This window comes from Uranotaenia lowii, chromosome 2, assembly GCF_029784155.1.
Source record: "Uranotaenia lowii strain MFRU-FL chromosome 2, ASM2978415v1, whole genome shotgun sequence".
In the NCBI taxonomy this organism is placed as follows: domain Eukaryota; kingdom Metazoa; phylum Arthropoda; class Insecta; order Diptera; family Culicidae; genus Uranotaenia; species Uranotaenia lowii.
Genome location: NC_073692.1, coordinates 436,573,441 through 436,596,243, shown reverse-complemented (window position 1 = coordinate 436,596,243; position 22,803 = coordinate 436,573,441). Strand labels below are relative to the sequence as shown.

General features: G+C 38.8%; 1 protein-coding gene across 5 annotated transcripts in view; it reads right to left on the bottom strand.

Annotated features, from left to right (window-relative positions):
• LOC129743697 (microtubule-associated serine/threonine-protein kinase 1-like) overlaps positions 1 to 22,803 on the bottom strand; it is a 65,628-nt gene that overhangs the window by 20,578 nt on the left and 22,247 nt on the right. For 2 of the 5 annotated variants that reach the window (XM_055735799.1, XM_055735803.1), the window contains exon 1: positions 16,960 to 17,444. The exons of the other annotated variants lie outside the window; for them this stretch is intronic. The gene's annotated coding sequence lies outside the window, so the exon portion shown is untranslated. Of the gene's footprint in view, positions 1 to 16,959; positions 17,445 to 22,803 lie in introns of those variants that run through there. 5 annotated transcript variants of the gene reach the window in all.

Below are 22,803 nucleotides of genomic sequence, written 5' to 3'. Positions count from 1 at the left end.
GGTTCGTTCACCCGAACGTATTTAAAAGTTCATTCATTCGGATTGCCAATCCGACCAATCAGCGGTCGTTTGTTCACGCTCGCATCGCCGATGCTATCATTGTGAACGGAGCGGTGATTGAGAATCATTAGCGTTCATGCTGGTGAACGAATTTTTCCATCCTTGTCTGTAAGTATTGGTGTGTTTTCGGTCTTCGGCTGCTTTCGGGTGTGTTCGGCTGCTAGGCGAGTATTGAATACACAGCGGCGCGTATTTGCAACACAGTTTTGTTCTGTGGCTTTGAATATGGTTTTTAAAAATCAAATTTTTGAAGCAACTATAGCAATTTGTGTAATACAAAATCAAAGGCATTTGTAGAAAACACTTTTCCTCGACGATTTCACCCATTTTTAACACAATTTGTACGTGGAATACATAGAAAATCAGCGATTCGCTTAGGTGGCGCATAATAGGGCATGTTCCCCTACTCAGAGCCCGCCTCCATTTTACTCAGACATCGCCTTTTGTATGGCGCAGCCGTCGCTTGATCTAAAACGACTCAGTTTTTCCGAGTAACGGCTACTCAGACGACTCGAAAATTGGCACTCAGCGAATTCGAGTGCTTGAAAGCGACAACTGAGTAAATTTGGATCAGTTACTGCGAGGCAGTCGTTTTAGTTTGTTTTCGACTACAAAGAATTGGGAAATTGATATGGTAAATGTATATACATTTTTAACGGTAATCTTATAATATTAACGTGCTTTTGATAATTTTACAGGGAATTACGACGATTTTTTGTCGAATCAGAGATGCATAAAAAATTATCCTTCGGAATGCGTTGCAAATTTACCGGCGATAAAGTCCAGGAACGAACAAAAACAGCATCTTGGAAAAATCAGGCGTACTGTGGTTGCGTTGGTTCCAAAATAATGTTTCCCAATCCGGTAACGCAGAATAGGTCCCGGAGGAAGCGTAACCCGGCGCGGGATAAACAGAAAAATGAAATTGTTTAAGATATTTTTTAAATAAAGATTTATGTGCAATAGTTCGACTTTTTATTCATTGAATCAACCAATCCATAATCTTTTCCGAAAATTATACAGGTTTTAACTTTCCCAGCATGAAAAATCCGATCAAAAACCGACCCGAAAGCATTCACGCATTCTGAGTAAGGGGCCGTTCACTAATTACGTAAGCACGATTTTGGAAATTTTCAACCCTCCCTCCCCCTCTGGTAAGACAAAGTAAGATTTTTCGAAAACCCCCCTCCCCCCCTAGTAAGATCTTACGTTTTTAATTCTATAAGAAATTGACACGTTTTTTCAAAAAAAAAACAGCTTGAAAATATTAGAAAAGTGTAATCCATGCTTCAAAGTAGAGCACTTTATAAATAAAACTTAATAACTGCATTTGAAAAGCATAATTTATACAAAATAACAGATGAAATGTCTTAAACGATTATAGAAAACATTAAGTTCTAAGAACATAGCATGTTCGGGGTTACAATAATCTTCAATAAATTTCCACAATCGAATAAACAATATAAAATCTATATTCCGATTTAAAAACAAGTGAGAGATCAGGTTAGCAGAAGGTTCCATCAAAAATGTTTGTTTTTGAACTAAAAATCATAAAAATCAAAATTGGTGCGAAAATGTTTAACGACAATTACGTTGTTGATTAACCTAGAAGCTGAGATTTACTTCAGCGATTAGCGATAAAGTTTTACAATTTTTTTTGGTAAATAGTTTGTAAAAGTTGGTAGTGGCTTGGTTGGTATCACTGAAAAAACTGTCTAGAAATTTATTATCTAAAATCCCCCATATCGATTTTTAAAGATTTCTACTTGATGAAGTCATTTTCGAAATAAAATGTTTTCAAATTGTGTTGTCAGAACGCTCCATTTCCCTTTCTGTTTCTATAAATTTTCAAATTAAAAAGATTGTTATGATGAAAAGCGAATAGCGACGATCTTTTAAAATAATGTGATTCAGTGTTTCTGATGACATGTTGGTTTGAATTGGTTCTCTATTAATTTTATAGAATCAGCATCTTTTTTTATTAATTAAAACAGATTAAAAGATTAATAACATAACATCAAAAATTACCAACAAACAGGTAGTGAGAAATCAAAATAAAACCTGAGTAATATGGTTTCGTATGGCTGTGACGAATTATCGATGTAACATTTCTTACGTAAGATTTTTGGAAACCCCTCTACCCCCCTAGTAAGAGATCATAAGCAAATGTGAAAACCCCCCACCCCCGCTATGTGCTTACGTAATTAGTGAACGGCCCCTAACCTCGACTCAGAAGTCGCGAAAAGGGCAGTTAGTCAGATCTGAGTAAAGGCCGTTTAGTCAGAACTGAGTAAGTGCGGTTTTGGCGACAACTGAGTAACCGTCACTCTGAACTGAGTAGCTGAAAGTTAGCGAGTAGATGGCTTCACAGAAAATTTCATCAATTTCCATAAGTGTATTCAGCAGTTATTCACAAAACAAAGTGTGATGTGTTTCGATAAAAATATAAAGATTCAAGTGTTTTTCTTCTTGATATGTGTTCAATAAATCCTGGGTTTTGCCTCAACTGCCAGGATTTTGCAAGGTTTTATGATAAAATAGCACTGATTTCCCCGGCCCCGATACGTGCGTGAAAAAATTCTGGAAATCTTAATCTACATACATAGGTAAGGAAAAAATCCAGCTTGAAAGAAATGTTAAATTTTTTTTAAATATATAGGTAGGAGTTCCAAAAAATAATTTTCTTTGTTTGAACACTATGATATATCATCAATCAACTGAGACTTGGTGTATCTATACGAAGAAAAAATCAATCGTAGTATCGAAATTCTAGATGTTATTCAGTAAAATCTATTTCGAGGTAATTCATCCGCAGCATACTGTACCGCAAATCAGAGTACAAATTCGCGATCTGATCACGTCAGAGAAACGACGAAAAACATAAACAACCGATATAATAAAGGGTGCTATTTATAGGCTCGGGTAAAAAATGCCAAGAAGCTTTGTATATTCATGTCATCTTAAAGAACAGTTGGGACATTTGACGAGAGAATGATGGGTATGGGACGGGACATCATGAGACGAATTCTGACTGCCTGAGGTGTTTGGCGGTCGGATGTGAACGCATGAGCCGCGAGGGAGCCCTTGTGTACAAACTAGATATAAAAAAGATTCGTGCGGGTGGTTTGCCATAAGCAGGTCTATTTCTTTTTTCGCGGTCGGTAGGTCGCAAATTGAGGTGTCTTGTATACATGATGGCTTTACTTCGGTGATTGTTTAGCACCATTACTGGGGGATTAGCAAATGTAGAATGAAAACAAACGCTTTAATAATAGCGAATATAGCCCGCCAATGTTTTGTGTGGTAAAGCGAGCCGTCCGAGGGCAACCGAGGTTGATTTTAGAAGGTTAACATGATTCTTCGGAAACGCGATGTAAAATTGTTGGCATACGTTTCAATTTCAATGCTCTCAATGGGAAAAATTCGTCTAAGTTTAATTCGTCTAACTAGCTCGTGCTTTTTCTAGTAGGTTAATGAACTCACATATATGAATCTTAAATACCGGAGCTGAAAATTATATTTAGTACAACGAAGGGTGTCTAATACTATTCATTTTTTACATGGTTGACATTTATATGGATAAAATTGAGAGACGTGATGGCCCTTGTTAAATTAATGAAGTTTCAATCGCTGGTGAAAAATACAACTCAATTTCAATGATCGAGTTTCGTCTTTTAATAGTTTCGGAAATGCATCGGAATTGCATTGGGACAGTTTATGATAGCGTTAAAAAATAAAAAAAACTTTTTTAAAATGAATAAATTTAACTCCCCCGAATTTCGGTTCATTAACAAAAACAGAAACAGCATTCTTGATTGATCAAGTGGTATTCTCGTAATGTCAGTAAATAAATTTAATTCTCAAGTTCATACCAGCGAAAAGCAATTATAATTTGAGAAGATTTTCCAAGAAAAAAACAGACATTATCAGTATTACAGACAGATTTATTGCAAGTCAACATTTAAAACTTTTTGTTTACTGCATACTTAATGCATACAAACGGAACCGAAAATATCTTTCACTTTAATGACGACAACCGATACTATCTGCCAAATGTGCTGCATGTTCCGAAGCCTTGCAGACACTTTCATTATTTATAGGCATCGGGGATCTATTAAAAGTAACCGACAGAGAAAAAAAAGAGAGCTGCAATTCACACCTTCGCATATGGACGAAACGTTTCTGGTTGAGATTCACTTTCCGAGACAAAAAGGCTTATGTGCGGCAAGGCAAAGCAACTCATTCGGCAATTGAGCCGCTTCAGATCGACAATTAGCGAACGAATTTCATCAAAATGCCGATTAATCCACCCACTAAACATCGGAAGCTATCAACAACGCAACTCGGTACAGTAGCAAGTGTTGCAGTTTGCCGATTTCTGGTGAAATGCGGCTATCCTCGATAGGTTTCGAGGCAATAAAAGTGAAAGAAAAGTTGCATCAACCAATAATTTAAGCTTGTAAAAATCTTATGTTTCATGAACTTTTATAAAGGATAATAAAAAATTGAATAAAGGTGATTAACAAATTTTGTAAGAAAAAATAAAAACAAATTGCCTAACAGTTGACGACTAATTAGAATTTCATTGTCTAATTTCGAGACAATTAGTGGTATGAATAAGGTTTAGCAATTGCTTCGGTAGCTTTTACTTAGCTCGAAATCAATCAAAGCAAAAGTCCAAAGCATTTGCTTAGTTTGGTATGAATAAACATTTGCTTAGCGGATGTGTACTAAAGTCTTAGAACATAGCTTTTGCTTCGAAAAATAGAGCTATCCAACCAGCAGAATCTGAAGTTTTCTAAAGTAAAATGAAAGAAGGCGATCAGAAAATTGAAAAGTACGGCTAAAGTAGCCTTGAAGTCGACGAAGCGGGTGGTGCGTGTAAGAACGACTGGATTTTTTTGTTAATGCGTGCTCGTATGTTGATGTTTAAAGAAAAATGAATACATATTCGAATATTGTCAAACAAAAAATGGCCTAACTTTAATATTTATCATAAGCTCTCCCACATGTATTCGGATCGGGATAATCCGATGTATAAAAAAAATTGGCAATAGGCGCACATTTTAATTTAGATTTTTTTTTAAATCTTTATAAAAAATTATATAAAAATGAGAGATCTGTATAATGTTTTAAATTATTACAATTTATTTCTTACTTTGAGCCAATTGGGACTTCTTCCACTATAGCCGGATTTTTTTAATATGAAATATTTACTAATTGATTTGTTTATTGTCATCTTAGACGAATGATTTTATACAACGACAGGAATATGAAAAAAGTTGGGTTATCACTTCGACTTTTCTTCATCCATGTTGAAAATACCCGTTTGAATTGTTTTGAAGTGAAATATTGCTAATTTGATAAGTTCATGACGTTATTAAAGATTTTTTTTATTGGAAAAGTCTGCTACCGAGCATGCTTAGAAAATAAAGCAATTGCTATGAGATTTGTCGAGCAATTGCTTCAGATTTGAGCTTTATTCATACAAAACTAGCTTGTTCTAAAAGTAAAAGCTCCTGACTGAGAAAACAGCTGTCAAGAAAAACTTTATTCATAACAACCGAAGCAATTGCTTTAAGCGACTGCTCGACTGCTCGATTCAGTTTAGCAAAAGCAATTACTAAGTTTTTTTCATACCACCCAATGAAATTCCACAAAATTTTAAACTTTTTATTATTTCAAACCGAAAATAAATTGCTGACAGAATCAAGAAAACTTGAACGGCATCAGGAACGTGTGGCTTAATAATGCATGAAACTTTTTTCTATGTACATTGCTACAAAAATCAATGAAAATCGCTAGCAAAATAAACACAAGAAGCAGTGTGGATTAACAAGCTCGTAATTCACCGACCGTCGAGCCGATACACAAGCTCGTTTGCTAAATTTTGACTTAAGCACTTTGTGCTGGCTACCTTCATTGGAGAAGTATGTAGTGTGTTTTTTTCTTTAACTCATCTCACCACACCAACAATATTGCCCCGTATAAAAAATACTCAGTACGCACCTCGAAAAATCCTCCCACAAGCAAAAGCGGCAAGTGTGGTGTAAAATTCGGTTTCATTTCAATTTTATTTGGGTTTGTTTTGGTTTGGTGGATTTATGAACCACCTTTGGCTTGGTTTATTATTCACTTTTGGCCAGCGTCTATCCGGACAACAGAAACCACGGTCGATGCAAGGAAAAATCATCTCTAAATAATTATCAACAGTTTTTCCTTTATTAGGATCTTGCGATTTTTAGAAATGACTAGTGACGGCAAAATATTAAGCGTATTAAACATGTGAATTCCGAAAATAATTTATATTACTTTCAAACTCTCTGAAACCTGCGATTTTTTTGCAAATAAAAAAACATTTATGCTGAACTAGAATAAGAAAACCGTTTCAAACACAATCAAGGATTGAAAAACTCATTCAAACGAGCGACGGAGCCTGCATCGCTCCGATTTTTGCTCATAAAAAATGCCCTGGAACGCGAATGAGATGTGAGTGAGAATCTCCTGTTCTCACGAATCAAGCCCGACCGAAACGAAAACACGACCAAGGCTCCTGATTCCTTTTTGCCTTGCTTCCTTCTCCGCACACAAAATCTAGCATCAACCCGACGATTGCGTAGCAGCGAGCCGATTCGTGAAACTTTTTACCAAGCCGCTCATGAGCCGTGTTAGTAATGGTATTATTCTTTCCCGTGGAAAAATATTCGTCCCTTTGCCTTGAGCTTGAACAAACACTAACAGCAACAAAGATAACGCCAAGCCTTGTTGGCTGTACACAGTAAACGAAAATTACCGAGTTCGGTAATTTTTTTACCGAAATCCTAACATGTGTAAATCGTTAAACTGTTCGGTAATTTTTTCGGTAAAAAATAAACGAACATCGGTAAATGAAGAGTCGATTTACCGATGTTCGTTTATTTTTTACCGGAAAAATTACCGAACAGTTTAACGATTTACACATGTTAGGATTTCGGTAAAAAAATTACCGAACTCGGTAATTTTCATTTACTGTGTAAACACGCGTTGGCCAAAAGGAATGGAAAATAAGAAGAATGCATACGGCCGGCACATCTAATCCATTTTAGTGATGTTATTATTCTTTTCAAGCAAATATGCCGAGCCAAAAGAATCGTTTAGCTTCTTGCTTTGCTAGTGCTGTTATTATTGCTTCCTACAAAGAATGTGCGTCACTTTTTGAAGCTACGAGCTTGAAAGAACATCAGTAACATCAACAGCAACAGTGTGCACTTGTGTAGGCCAAGTCAATCTTTAAACGATCGGTGCCCGGACGGTACGGACGGTTTGTCTCTGAGAAGGACGAGCCGAAAGATTCCTTTTTCTTTTTTTTCTTCCTACTTTTTTTCTTCTGAACTGGCGTACTTCCTTCCCTAAACAGACAGCAAGCTCGGTATCAAAATTCTCATGAAGCAAATTCGAGTCTCTCGTGATCCCGTTTCTCAGACTCGCTCATGAATATTTTTCAATACGAGTAGCATAGAAACCGCCGTCGTAGAATCGTTTTTGTTGCTGTTCGTGATTGTATTGAACACAAACGAATAGTGAGCCGGTGGCGATGCATTTTCGTGTGCGTTTCGAGGAGTGAGCGATTTTTATAGTCCTTGAACACAATCGATACTGGCTAAAAAATCTACTACTGAGTCTCGTGAAATTCGACCAAGTTTCCCAATATGGTGTTGAAAGTAGATCCTACGCATTTCGACATCAGCTAAACAACATCGTAAATATCATCAATCGATTTGCCATCAATTTAGCACCATTAGAGGCACTTCATCCAGAACAACCGAAAACATTCGAACCTATCAACAGCGAAAAGTCAAAACAACCGAGAAGGTATACGACTTTGTGTACTATTCTACCGGTAGAAGTTTGTCGGTAAACGTTAGCTCAAATGCTATGCGGGTCTCGCCTTTACTGTAAACCAAATTATACGAGCTAACCCGACGAAACGGAACAACAATAATAATAATGGCAGTAAAAAAAGAGGTTGGTAATTCAGCAAATCATAGACATTTCGAAGTGAAGCGTTCCGTAATGTATTTATACCTACATCTACCAATATACCTCGAGTCACGAACCGAAATAGTTCAAGGAACCACTTTTGACACTTGCCGATGGATACTTTACTGTTCATTGTTGTCAATATTGTACGCTGTTCATAGTGGAAGGATGTACTGAAGAACTGACTTTTTTTGGTACTTTCATTATTCTCCTCAATGTATCTTTCAACGACTCTCCCAAGTTCGTATTAATTTTAAACTGATTAACATGCTACTAGGGACTTCATATTAATCCGAACGGATATTATTGGTCGTTCATAAGAGTTTAATTAATCGATTTGAGGAAATGAAATAGGACTATCAAATTCAGGTTCAAAAAGATAGAGCTTCTTTTATTAAAGACATTCTAGGAACGAAAGGCTTGTGATTTAGAACATTTGCTTGCTGCTCCATGAGTTTGAGCCCAAAGTACACATCAAAGACACTTGTTCCAGATAAGTTTTTCAGTGACTATCCGCCAACTACACCGTTGTTATAAAATCGCTAATGACAGAAGGATGTTAATACAACTGTAATTAAAAAAAATTAAGAAATTTTATATAAAATGTTTAAGATGTATGTGAACCTTTTTCGTTCAACATGTAACTGGAAAAGTGAAATCGAAGAGGTTTCTTAATTACACCACGGTGGGGTATTTTGAGTTCGTTCACAAATATATTTCGCTAGTCACTAACAAGCATTTTCCAGTGAATGTTATCGATTGTAAATCTATTCTACTCGACATTCACTAGAAAAGTTTTTTTAATCAGATTTAGATTTATTTCGTACATCAATGGTGGAACGCATTGGTGTTGATGTTATTAAAGTGGTTTTACATAATTTGGTTAAAAGGAGACAGTATTGCACAGCACAGTTAGAATTATACATTTGCACAACAATAGGATCGGTTCCAAAGCAGAAAGAAAAAACATGATCGCATTATAGAACAAAATTTAAACTTTTTTAAGTCAACCTTAAATTTAAAATTAAGTCCTGAAAAAGTTTGTTTTAAAATCTAGAAATAGGCATAGATGAAATGCAAACGCTAAAAAAACTTTCAGGACCTCAAGATAAAAAAAAAGGAAATGCTTTCGAGTAGATTCAATCTGCACCATTTGGCGGATAATAGAATGTGGTTAATTGTAGTTTTAACACCCATAAAAGAGGTTACAAAACTCCAATGCCTATTTAGCAAATCTCTGTGCCGAAAATGCGCTGAAAAGTGTACTGTGTACTGAGATGATATGGTTAAAAAAAACACTACTGGCATAAAGACTCAAGTTTCCCAGCAAAATAATGCATGACCACTACATTCAATTGAAATAAGAAAAACGCTTTATGAGATTTTCACCCTATGGGATAATTCATCCCGGAAACAAGAAAATTAAAATAAAAACAATGTGTCGTATGAAAGTGAGAATCGAATCACAACACCACTTTTATATCGTCTTGCCATCCGACACCTTAACCAGTCTACTACCTGGGCCGGATAGAGGACGAGGAATATTTGTCATAGGGTTTCTGCCACCGATCAATCACCAAAAAAAGCTGGGCAGCTTAGCCGGTGGTTGTTTGCCTGCTTGTTTGAAACAATCCTTTTGCTTCTGTTACATATTTACACACTGGAGTGCCCCAAATGACCCGACTTTTAAAAAAGTCATGCGCTGCAGGCTAAAATTCATCTTAGGCCTAGTACAAGATCTCGTGCCAAATTTGGGCCAGATCGGATCACGGGAAGGGTTGCTCAACGACCCTGAATTTTGTATGGGATTTTGATACGCTTTGTTTGGGAGGAATATAAAAAACTAGTTTTTCATCAATAAATTTAGTTCTCTTCGATTTCTTTTGAATACGGTTTTTCTTAAAGCCCAAATAGTGACAAATATTTCACTAGTGAGGTTTTATTTACACTCGAGAGCAAAGAACAAATGTAGGAAACTCACTACAAATTCCAAACGGCGAGGGGAAAACGATTAAAAAAGGTGGTCAAAATTGTTTACGCCAAAACGAAGCGTTTGATCGTGTCTTCAGGATATTTTACCTACATTACAAGTACTTTAAAATGAGCTTTTGATAAAAGTGATTAAATCACATAGTAGTGAGATAAAAAAAAATTGTTATTTTCATTTTAGAGCTGTCGTGTCTTGAGCAAGTTTTTAGATTGTAAAAAGTGTAGTAACATTGTTGAAGACGTCAACATAGTAGAAGCTAACTTTAAAAAGTTAAAATCAAAAAAAAAATCAAAATTTTCATTTTTTTTAACGATATTTTTTCAGACAGAGCTTATTGGGAGTTGGGGGCTAGTTCGGGTAAGTTCGGTTAATGTTTTGATTCTATTATAATCAGGCAGATTTCACGATTGTAAATATTTATAGTTTCCAACGTTGGACCGTTTTTTTAAAAGCTTTGAACGTGAACGTGTAATTGAACGTGAACAAATCTTATTTTGTCAATTTTATTATGAATTTGCATCATGACGAGGGAAATGGAAAAAAATCAATGAAACCAGTGGATTTTCATCCATGTTACAAAAACGAAGATTAAAATTTTGATTGCTATGATGTAGGTACTCCGTCAAGGATACAGTTACATTTTCAACAAATGTTGCCGAAAAAGCAAAAATAATTTGAATGCATACCGTCAACATGCAACAATTTTTAACTTCAATGGCTTCTAAAAACTCCACACATAATCATACCGCTTGTACATAAAAAGTTCTAAAGTTGATGGGACATCAAATTGACGTAGTAAGAAAAATTATTGATTTCACCAGTTATTTTTTAATTTACAAAAACATACGATTTTACCCTACTTAGAAAAAGGAGTAAGTTGCCATTAACTTTGTTTTTAATGAAAAATCAAATGAAAACGTTTGAAAATTCATAGTTTTTGATATATTTGTGATGTCATAACTCATAAAGCACCTATTGCAGTAATTTCTGGTTTTGTTCGAATTAAATTTTACATTTTTCATCTATTGCTCGATTATTTAAATTTTCTATAAGAATCAAAAACTTATAAAAACCATCTCTCGATGTGCGAATTTATGTCATTATCATTTTGTTATCTATAAATGATAATTTTATTTCATTATATCAAAATAATAATTGAATAAGTGTTGCGGCATACAAATGTTGCATCTAACCCGGACCCTTATAGTTTGTACGTCACAGCTGGTTATATCGAATATTAAGAAGTTCCATACCTTTTTAACCAAATTCTAGCAAATTATGATACGTCAACAATGCCTACTTTTGCTAACAATTGAATTTTATATCAAAATGTCGTAAAAATCAACATAAAAAATGATGTAAATGTTCAGGTGTATGCACTTCAATAAATCATATAAGGTACACCGGGGTAAGTGGGGACGCGGGGTAAGTGGGAACGGTGGCTATTAAAACAATACTGTGAACTATGTTTTTAAACTTTTAATGCAGAATGTTAAATTTACTTGTAATCTATCCAATAACTGTAAAAGAGATACGGTTCCGACAATTGCGTATGTTTACGGTGACTTTTTTGTAAATTTTCTATTTTTAACTACGATGTGGAGCTGATGTGCATCTTTTTCAATAGCAAATTTCTCGTAAACTAGCTGGCTCTTGACGAAAAACTCTACATTGAAACAATCCTTACATTCGAAACAACCAGTTAGGAAAAGAAACGATGCGACGGTTCAAAATTGAGAAATTTGCAAAAATCTAAAATTTTGTTTCCAAACCCTACCTGGGGTAAGTGGGGACGGCCAGTGTTCCGAATATCACTCAATTTTCATGAGAGACACTGATACGTTTTCAACAGCGAAAGCAAAAACTAAATTGTCGGTTTGTTTATCTCCCAGCGGGGCAAAGATTGTGTTCGACAGCGCTGCTCCGAGAATCAAAGAAACAAAATTTGAAAGAGAGACGATCCTTCTCCAGTTGGAATTCTCAACTGATTGAGGAGCTACCTGATTTTCAGTTTCTTTTTTCGCTCAATAACTTTTCTTGATCACTCACTCACTCACTCATTCATTTACTGATCGATGATCGAATGCTGTCTGCCTAAAACATCTTGCTTTGTTGTTGCTGTTGTTGCGGAGGATCAAAATAGCCATTCAAACAGGCAGGCAGTATATATGTACATAAGTATCTGCGCTATGGCAGAAAGTAGGCAGGCAGTATGAACCGATGCAAAGCCGCATTGATTGAGTTTGAGTGAGTGAGTGAGTGGATTTTCGAATTGGATCTTGTATCAGTAAGTGTCTCAATCACTTCTGATACACCAGGTAGTGAGCCTGAGAGATCGACTTTGATGCGAATCCACTCTCGCTTTTGAATCTTGTTTACATTGACTTCGCATTGTCGTTCTGCCGACTCTCAGGGAACTACAGGCAGCAGCATTCGGCTTTGAATTTTTCCAACTAGAAACCTATCATGAGCGTTTCTTCCGAGTGATTATCGGAACTCTGGGGACGGCTTTATAAATACTTGATGTTTACACATTTTTTTCAATTTTCTCTCCTTCATTCAATACAATTTAGCTTTATTTAGCATTCAGATCATGAAAAGTTGGGAAATGTACTTGTTTTTACTAAAATAAGTATATATTTTCGATAATATCGGATTACACACAATAATCATTGAAAGATGCCTTACCATGAACTCTTTTCAAAATTTCGAACGGTTCGAGCAATAAACTAACATATTCACGTATTCAACCAAAAAAAACACAAATTTGTTGAACATTTCTTGAGAAATCGAAGGGAAAATCTACCGTCCCCACTTACCCCATAAAGAGGGGTAAGTGAAGACACCAGCAGTCCATAACAATTTACGTGATAACTTTTTTCGCTTTGCGTCTATCAAGCTCATCTCTTCAGCATTTGTAAACAACATATTCTGCATCACATTGAACGCGATTTTAACAAAATTGACCCACTGCTGATTTTTTAATGATTTTTAAAATTTGAACTATACGAAAAACCGTCCCCTCTTACCCCGATGTACCTTATTAGATAAACCTATCATCTTTGTACAGTCAAAATCTTATTTGAAACGTTCCTCATGATCTTTAATGGTTTTCGAGCCACCAAGTATTCCAAAGTATACCTATATCCGGTCAATTGGTTTAAAAGCTAAAACACCAGAAGAGTAGTGTACGTACAACCAACTAAATAGCGAGCGTGTTCATTTTTTTTCGGTTTGCCCCGATTAGTACATGTATCTAAGCGGCTTGCTAAAGGTAAACATTGCTCTTGCCAGTCACCCCTGTTCCGTTGGGGGTGTTGGGGCACAGTCGTGCATGTAACGAACGAATAACGCTTACTGACGAACGTCTTACTCATCAAGCCGTCTCGTCATCAGCTTTGGCAAAGTTGTATGCGTAGCTCTGGCATTTGCCTCGGAGCAAAAAACATGGAATCATGCTGGCTGTGTTGGATTCGCCTTCAAAGTCACTGACTGAAACGCGCCATGTCTGGAAGTAAACTATCCCAATGTTGCTGGTGAACTGACTAGACGTTTGTGTTTCAAAAATGTAACCAAAATCTTTAAAGCCTGTCTGTCTCCACGTTACAAAGGACCGAGTAACCTTAACTACCGAACCCCACTGATGTGTAGTTAAGGCCTGCACAAAACAATCAATCGACCACCCCACCCCCACCCCTAATTGAACATGACACAGCAATGCTTTGCAATACCCCCTCCCCATTAAGCGCGTTACGTAACATGTAGGAATGTAAATGCCAAAATCATCTATTTTGAGTTAAGTATACATCTCAATCTACATCTAATGCAAAACTCATTCTAATATGTGTTGTGAGACTATTTGGTTGAATACTTCTACTGAATCACAGCAATCGAAAGATTCCCTTTAATTCAACCACGGTAAATGAGAAGTTCAAACACCGGTATTTCGATAGCAACTTACTATCTTCTACAGTGAGCGTTTTCGATTGATGAATGTGTATCGTTTCCCTCCCTTATATTATTCGAGTTAGGTAAGCTACTGATAGGTAGCAAAAACCTCCGAATGTTCGGCAGTTGAGCCGTTGTCTGTTTTTTAGCTACCCTATTTTGGGTGTTTTCTGGTAGTTCTTTATTATTTTCTACCCGATTATGGGTATTGTCAGGTAAATTATTTCGTCTTACCTAAGAATTTGAACAACCACCTGACCTGGTCCTGTGTCTCCGTTTAAGTGATGAACTGATTTTTGATTGAAAATTTAAATGCTTTCAGCAACATCCAATTTAAGCGAATAACTATTCAAAGACCGAATTAGCGAAACATTTCCTCGATCAATAGAGTGATCAGATTCACACATGTGTAATGCTACTGTAGATCTAGGATTCGTTGAAGGAAGGAATTTCTTTTTTGAGTCAGATTTAGTTATAGCGAGTCTATCAACCAATTTTCTTTTGGTTTGTCCAACGTACACCTTATCACAGTCGGAACAACTGGAGATCTATGAAGGAGATCCACTGGATCTTTAGTCGATCTTAAGATGGATTTCAGTTGATAATTTGAGCTAGTGAAGTTCAATATCAAACTTTGTCAACTTTTGTCGCATTTCAACTGTATTGACACTGTTGAACTCCATGGACCTCCGTTGAAACTCCTTCTGAATGGTGCTCGGTATTACCCTCATGGTATTTGTCGGCTTTCTATAGATTTCGAATTGGAATAGGCCTTCATATCTTCTTACCAGGACATCCAGAAAAGGTAATTTCCTGTCTTCTTCTATTTCGCAAGTTTATTTTATATTCTTAGTTTTGATCATTTTCATCACTTTTCGATTGAATAAAAACTGCTCGAATTAATACATGAAAAGTCGAGCATCTTGACAACTTTGAAGCGCGTTTTTCCGAAACTACACCCCTCTGGTCGTATAAGCACCTCAGTTGTATTTTTTTTTGTTTCGATCAGGGTTGGTCGGCTCTTCTCAAACAACAAAGAGCCGGGAGCAACCAACACTGTTTTCAGTTCGGCTTCCGAGTGTAATCCTCTTTCGCTGATCGTGCTCCACTCGTTACCCGAGTTTACACGAGCTGTAAGTGACTCGGACGGCAAGTGTGAGAGCATTTGCATCCGAGTGGGAGAAAGAGAATTCTAAACAAAGAGCGCCCTGTGTTTCAGTCATACACCTCGGAGTAAAGAAGGAGAAAATTATTTAGACTCCCACCACACAACGTAGAAAAAATATAAACAATTTCTACTCCGCTACCATGCCTACTGCTGTTAGCTGTTTTGAATTTTTTTTTTTTTGCAAAAGGTAGCGTTCGAAGAAGAGGTGACAGGTGGTTTCATCAAAAAATTAGGACACCGCGAAGAACAAAAACCAGGATTTTTCAGGACCCCAGTAGATTGGTGGAAATCAAATGCAGCTCTTCTTAGATTGCATAAATTAAGGCGAAATAGCGGTGCAGTATACGCCTTAATTTATGCAGCAGAAGAGATATGAAGTTAGGTGGCTTTTCGTTTATACCGAAAAACACCGTTCTAATATCATCTGAACTGAAGATTACCATTGGTTTAAGAGGTTAAACTGTTTTTATTGCAAAATCAATTGCAATTAAGATCAGGACGGCTTCTAGAAAATAAGGACACCGCTGGGAGCTTTGATTCGTAAAGTAGCATCTTTTCTCGTGAACGTACCAAGAATAAACTGAGTTAGCTCTCGAATTCTCCTCAGCACATTGCGCAACAGATTTTTCCGGAGAAGGGAATTCTCTTCATCAGCGGATATGAATGCTCTCGCTCACTCTTATGTGTTGACAATCTCACTCCCAATTTCAGTGCGATTTATCTCTCCCCGCACCGATTGGGGGAGCAGACGAAAAAAATTGCACTCTCTTTCACAGGACAAGCCGATCTGAGGAGTTTTGCCACCCATGGTTTCGATTATAGTCGTTTTAACATCTTTATGTCATCCGCGACTTATATTAACGATGCAGACAGTCATTGAACAACTTATCCGTACAACTGTGATCGATGTTTACTCTTGGGCTCGAACTCACGGACATCGACTCAGGAAGCAACTGACTTGCCAACTGAGCTATATCACAAGCCCCAGTTGTAATTATAAGTTTGGATTTAGACTCTTAAATACTGTTACCAATCCCTTGCTTCGAATTCTGATTTCAAAGTCTTAGTTCTCGGTATGAATTTAGATGTTAGATAGGTAACTGATTAAGATTAACCCTCTACTGCATAAAATATGAATGCGTTGAGAATAAGAAAAATTAATGCTTGAAAAAACATTATTTCCCTCTCTAAGAAATTTATTTCAGAAAAACAAAATTGTTTTTTCTTATATGTTTAAAAAGTGTTGGAAATTTAGGCATTTTTTTAAGGTTTACCAACACCGAGCTCTTGTCGATGATATTTTTGGTGTATTTAAATGATTTGAAATAAACTAAAAAATGAAAGTAAAACTTCGAGTCCATATATTTGCTCGTATGCAATAGAGGGTTAAGTACTCAGATTGAAAACACTCTTATTCTGAGGCAGAATTTAAATTAATTATTTTTTCCCAGAATTCTTAATTTGTATTCGAACTTCAAGTTTTGAAATTGTAGAACAGTTGATAGAGCATAATCACAAGCAATAAAAATGTACTACATTACGATTAAAAAAACCAGAACTTCATGCATGGCGTTTGCAATTCTTTCAACAGAGTGTCCATCGGCTCGCGTACACATTGCAAAGTGTAAGTTTTTAAGCAAACGTTCATATGTAGAATGGTCATTCCACAAGACCATGGGGTAATGATGATGGCATCGCTATGAACGTGCACAATGCTGCAATCTGCTTTTCCAAAGCTGAGGAAATCGAAAAATTCTTGTGCTGAAAAACCTACCGAGTGGTTCTATTTTTCCTTGAAAGCAGCAATTGCGGGGTCATCTTTTTCAAAGCAGAATCGTAGACTGGGTCGATTGCTTTCTCACCCGGCAGGATCTTGTTGATGCAGGGTACGATTTTGGCAGATAATCCTGTTGTCGGCAATAGCACCGTCGTTCGATTGAATGCACTCACGGTTCGGTAACGATAATTTTAAGGTGTGAGTCATTTAAAAAATCAACCTCATAAGCACCACAGCCAATAGAACTGATTTACCAGCAGTGTTTTGTAATTTCTTCAGTACAATCAATTCACCAAGAACATTTTGCCAGGATCACGCGAATCTACGATCAGGCATAGACGACGGCGCACACGATCGCTCTCGATGCCACTCGGCACAGGTAAACCGCAAAACTGAATTGAACTGGCCACAGTATGATCGACTGATTCGCCAAAACGTCGTCAGCATGGCAGAAGGTAGACGTAGATTGTGTTCACACACCACACGACGACCTGTCTAACCAATTCCGATTCGAATCGACTCGGGCCAACTTAGCTCAAAGCAAAGGTACAGTGAGCGTTGTTCAACGTTTTGCTGTTGGTTGTTGTTGCTGACTATGACTATGACCAAGTGCGATGTTTTTCCTCCTTCCTTTTGCTCGGTATAGTCTCAACAACAAAATATTGTCTGAACGGTCTGAATGATACAATCACAACACACGATGTGAGCTTACTACATCTTTACTCTCACTCAGGCTCGTTGAGAGTTGAAAGCATATTCGCAAAAAAATCGACCATATAAGTGAGTCATACACATGCACAGTGGTACAATGTGCTATGCAAACTTTGTCTGTATGTAGTGAAATTTAAAATTAAGAAGCTCAGGATCAGACGATGCAAGTAGAAAAAAATGCTTCGATAAAACAGGCCTTACATTTTTTTTAAATGATTCAAATATTTTCTTAGGTACACAATTTTTGCATTGTGTTACCTTGAAGCCCATTTACAGTTTTCGTTCGAAAAATAAACGTAATCTTATTTTGCGAATATGTCAATAACATGCTCAACTAGTAACATGGTGGAAACTATGGGGAATGGTTGAAAGATGACATTCCAGGCAAACACGTCCTCTAAAACTTTCTATAAAGCACACCAGGTTAGGTGGGGACGATGGCTATGAAAACAATACTGTGCACTATTTTTTTTTTCAAACTTTTAATGCAGAATGTAAAATTTACTTGTAATCTAGCCAATAATGATACATCAACAAAAGATACAATTCCGACAATAACGGATGTTTACAGCGACTTTTTGCTAATTTTCTATTTTTAACTACTGCCGTATTTGTTTTCACCCTGGTGGTTTACCGGCTGTGCACCAACTGCTGTTAAAGCGTTTTTTTTTTATATGAAGATGACAGCAGTTGGTGCACAACCAGTTGGCAACCAGAAGAAAACAAATACGGCATACGACGCATTGTGAGGCAGAACCTTTAAACAGCCCGCATACTTAAAAACCATATCTCAAACAGTCTCTACGATACAACTACGGTTTTAGAAATAGTGATTGTATCTGTAAACGTAGCTGTTCTTCTAAACTTTACTTCGCCTATGATAACAACGGAATATGAACGTTCATGTGAACACGTGCAATGGTATCTGAAAAGGTGATAGAATGATATGAACGATTTCCTTCAATTTTTCTTTAATCGTGAAACTGAACTCTAACCATAAAACAAACCGTCCATCCCTTCTGTCATACTTGTCATACTCGCACGTCAAAATCAACGAAATGCCCGGTCAGAGATGCCAGTTGGTTTTGTACAAACTCTGTTGCTACGGCCCTGAGAGGGTGAAATTAGGGGGAACATCAAACCCATTTTGTGACAGTTTAATAGTTAGACAGGTAAGAAGAGAAAGGAGAAAAGAAAAAGTAGGAAAGTCGGAAAGAATTGAAAAACGTGTTTGATAGATTGGTTGGTGAAAATTATAGTTCTGCTTGAGATTGTATTCTCTCGTGCCGAAGTGCAGCATTTTCTTAGCTGAGTTTGATGCTATTCTAGCAGGATTCCAATCGGTAGGTTGATTAAACGTAAGTTATGATAATATTCTCCAAATATCAAATACGATTTGCTAATTGAAGAAATGTGTTCCGATTAGGTCGAATTCACTGCCGTGAATTGTCGTTCCCGGATAGATATTGTATTTGCGAAATATCTTGCTTTATATTCTCCATCAGATCGTAAGTAACCTTCTTTGTTGTAAGGGCACCAGAAAGTAACTTTATCGTAACTTAACAGGAATCCGAATCCGGAACTGATTGTAGGATCTTCGGCAAACTCATTTTGATCGAAGAAGAAGACTTATTTGTAAGTAATCTGGTCTCATATTTATAACAAAATTGTAAATTAACAAAAGAATAAATTTTCTAGTTGAGTCACGTCAAATACGGACTACAAAAAGTCTACAAGCTCAAAAATAATGAGTTCGCGGGATCCTAACCTCAATCAGTCGAGGACGACTGCTGCGGAACACAACTGTCTCGCCTGTTCCCGTCCGGATGGCGCTCGCATGGTTGCTTGCGATGCCTGCGATAATTGGTGGCATTTCGATTGCATCGGCGTTACCGAATCTGTTGCCAATCGATCGTGGATCTGTGGTACCTGTGAGAAGAAGCGCGGAATGGAACATCCTGCTGCATCGACGAAATCGATAAGATCCGTGACATCTGTGCGATCTAACAGTTCGGCAAGATTGCGCCTTTAGCAGCTCGAGGAGCAGAAAGCCCTGGAAGATAAGATCCAGAAGGAAAAGGATAAAATCCAGAAGGAAAAGGATAAGATCCAGAAGGAAAAGGAAGAGAAAAATCGCCAATATCTTTCTCAGAAGCACCAACTTGAGCTCGAAATCGAGCAGGAGGAAGCAGTCGGTGGCAGCGTTTCCAGTCTGAGTGCTCGGGATCGGATTAAGGCAGTGAACCATTGGGTCAGTGATGTACGACAGCAGGCGAATCCTGAAGTGATACCTGCTACTTCCACGCCACTTTCGAGAAACGTACCGACTGGAGCGGTTCCGAAACTATTTAACCCGATTGCTCATCAGCTTTCCGTGATTCCCGAATCAAATCAAACTGAATGGCAAACAGCAGCACTGATGCCCACATTCCGAGCTCCACGTTTTACAATCCCTCCGGGATTTCCTACAGTTTTGCACAACGAAGCAGTTCCCCCGACGGAAAATCCGGGCAGAACGTGCGTTCAGCAGAACGAGTCAAACCAGAGGATCCGGGATATTGGACAGTTGCCAGATAAGCAGTTCCCGGCTGCTTATGCAGGAGTTGGAGCGGCTTCAAATCCGTATGGCATCCACGGCGTTGGACCCACGGATAATTCACAACCGCAGCAGGCCCCAAATTCCTGGGCCTATCCTGCTGCTGGTGTGATCAGCGCACAACAAATCGCAGCGAGACAGGTGGTGTCAAGGGACCTACCCAAATTCTCCGGAGATCCCTTAGAGTGGCCAATGTTCGTTAATGCTTTCGAGTCTACCACACGGATGTGTGGTATCCAGCCTGACGAAAATCTAGCCCGTCTGCAGAGAGCCCTCATCGGCAATGCCAGGGAAAAGGTTCTCAGTATACTGACAATTCCGTCCACCGTACCGCAAATAATTACGACCCTTCGGGATGAATGCGGAAGACCGGACCAGTTGGTCAACTGCTTACTGACCAGAGTCCGAACAGCAACACAACCAAATGCCAACAAGCTTGGGACGCTTGTCACATTCGGTCGAGAAGTCCGGAACCTGGTGACGTTTATGGAAGCAGCACAACTACATTCTTACCTTTCAAGCCCTATCCTACTTACGGAGATGGTAAGCAAGCTCCCACCATGTCTGCAGTTACAGTGGGGCCATTACTTGATGAGCGTTCCGGTACCAAATCTAGAAGCGTTCTGCAACTTTATTTCGACGATCCGGACAGCAGCCTGTAACGTTTCGACAGCGACGGAATCCTCCGTAGAAGTGTCGACGAAAAGGGAGAAGCGGAAGGAAAAAGTAGGAGGCTTTTTGAACGCCCATCAGGAAGTTACAGTGAAACCAGAAAATCCGAAACCCTGCCTCGCCTGTGACAGCGTGGGGCATAAGATTCGTGAGTGCGAAAGGTTTCGCAAGCTTTCAGTCAGCGAAAGATGGAAAATAGTCGAGCGAAAGATGAAAAATAGTCGAGCGAAAGAAAATGTGTCGAAGATGCCTATTTCCACACGGCAAGTACCCCTGCCGCACAAAGTATCCTTGTGGAGTAGACGGTTGCTCCGAGGCACATCATAAACTGCTTCATTCTACCAAAAGGTCGGACCAATCGGATGCACAATCGGGAACCTCAGGAACTGTATCGACGCATCGGCATTCTCGAGACAAAACGCTATTCAAAATTCTCCCCGTGAGACTATTTGGAAACGGGAAATCTGTAGCGGCGTTTGCGTTCCTGGATGACGGTTCCGATCTAACGTTAATCGAGAACGAAGCGGCAGAAGAACTTGGCCTCGAAGGCACGGAGAGTCCACTATGCCTCGAGTGGACGAACAACGTAACCAGAAACGAAAATTCTTCCCGTCGTGTCAATCTAGCCATCGCAAAGATTAACGGAGGAGAAAAGCATCTGCTGGAAAACGTCCGTACAGTCAGAAATCTGGGTCTCCCGAAGCAGACAGTTAACTATCCCGATTTGGTCAAGCTCTACCCGCACCTTCGAGGGCTACCAGCCGAAAGTTACAACGAAGCAACCCCTAGCATTCTGATTGGGGTGGACCATGCTCGGCTGATTATGACGCTTGGTAAGCGTGAACGTCGGAACGATGAGCCTGTTTCCGCCAAGACTCGCTTAGGCTGGGTAGTGTTTGGTGGCAGAAGTTTAACCGCAGAGCAGTCTCGAGTCAGAGTGAACGTCTGCAGATGCGCTTCGGATGAACACCTAGAAGACATTGTCCGAGAATTCGTCTCTAGCGATACCATCGGCATTCAAGGGCAACTTCCACCGGAATGCGAAGAGGACATGCGAGCGAGGAAGATTTTGGAGGGAACCACGGTACGAACCGCTTCCGGTCGAATTCAAACCGGATTGTTGTGGAGATCGGACTGCGTCAAGCTGCCAAACAGTTACCATATGGCGAAAAGACGAAATGATTGTTTGGAGAGGCGGTTGTCAAAAGATCCAGAGCTGAAAGCGAACATCACTAAGCAGATTCTCGAATACCAACAACGTGGGTACGCGCACATAGCAACCGAACAAGAGCTCCGATCATCCAACCCAGACCGAACATGGTATTTGCCCATAGGAGTGGTTCGACACCCGCGTAAACCTGGTAAAGTCCGGGTCATTTGGGACGCAGCAGCGCGGGTCGATGGCGTGTCAATGAACTCTGCCCTCCTCAAAGGTCCAGACCTACCAGATCCAGAAGATCGGCAGGCTCAAAGGTTCCTGTGGCGTTCAAGTCCTGAAGCAGAACCGGAGGTGTACGTCATGGACGTGGCGACGTTCGGAGCAACCTGCTCCCCCTGCTCGGCGCAGTACGCGAAAAACCTCAACGTCAGAGAACACCAGGAGAAGTATCCCGATGCATCGGATGCTATCATCAACGGAACATACGTCGACGATTTTTTCGACAGTCGAGATACAGTAGCCGAAGTGGTCAAATTAGCACAGGAGGTATCGATCGTGAACCGAGCAGCGTGTTTCGAAATACCATCGTGGCAATCCAATTCCCATGAAGTTCTTCGGCAGCTAGGCGGTGAGTTTGCCGAATCTGATAAGTGTTTTTCGGCAGTACAAACTGCGTCATCGACCGACCGAGTGCTCGGTATCG